Below are 1,104 nucleotides of genomic sequence, written 5' to 3'. Positions count from 1 at the left end.
ATATGCTTTTTAAAATAAGGTTTCATTCAAGGCTGGCAGCCATCAATGTTCCAGGAAATAATAATAGGGCAATAGTCATTTATTCTGTCTGCAAAGTGCTTTTCCATGGGAGGACCTTGAAGAATAAGTACAAATGATGATTTCATCAATCCCAGCCACATATATGTGGGAGAAACAGCACACATGTGTGACAATGTTACAGTCAAAGGGCTGCGAGGCAAAGTTAAGTGATTTGCCAAAGGTCAATTTACAGATCCCCGGGAACAGTCTGAGGAATATTTTCCTTCTCAATATTCTTATATAATATGTTAATCACTGACAATGGTTTAATACATTTCTTTTTCAAGAGTATGGGAACAATGTCTTAAGTCTCTGGAATAATCTTTTTCTTTAAAATATAATTTATTTTACTTTCTCAGATTATGAAAGTAGTACATGTTCATTGTGGAAAATTTGGAAATCATAAAACAATGAGAAGGTGGGAAAAAGTCACTATAACTCCACACTCTCAAAAAACAGTATCAAGGCTGGGTGCAGTGGCTCATACCTGTAATCTCAGCACTTTGGGAGGCTGAGGTGGGTGGCTCACTTGAGGTCAGGAGTTCGAGACTGGCTAGCCTGGCCAATATGGTGAAACCCCGTCTCTACTAAAAATGCAAAAATTAGCTGGGTGTGGTGGCGTGCGCCTGTAATCCCAGCTACTCAGGAGGCTGAGGCAGGAAAATTGCTTGAACCTGGGAGGTGGAGGTTGCAGTGAGCCAAGACTGTGCTACTGCACTCCAGCCTGGGTGCAGTAGACTGAGTGAGACTCCATCTTTAAAAAAAAAAAAACACAGTATCAGTACAGGGGTTCTTAATTTGGGGTCCATAGTCTCATGGTGGTCACGAGGTTCCATGAAGCCCTGAAAATTGGTGCAAATCTGTGTAGATATGTGCATTTTTCTAAGGAAAGAATCTATAGCTGTACCAATTAAGGTACAACCAAGAGGTTGTAAAACACAGAGACCAATGCTGGTTAACTTAGACCAAAAATGTCTTTTGAAAAGCCATCAAAAGTGTTAGGGAGGCTGAAAAACCAGGCTAGAAAAAGCAGCAGATGATTGG

The sequence above is a fragment of the Pan paniscus genome, chromosome 5 (genome assembly GCF_029289425.2).
Source record: "Pan paniscus chromosome 5, NHGRI_mPanPan1-v2.0_pri, whole genome shotgun sequence".
Classification (NCBI taxonomy): Eukaryota; Metazoa; Chordata; class Mammalia; order Primates; family Hominidae; genus Pan; species Pan paniscus.
Note: the sequence above shows the minus strand (reverse complement) of the source record.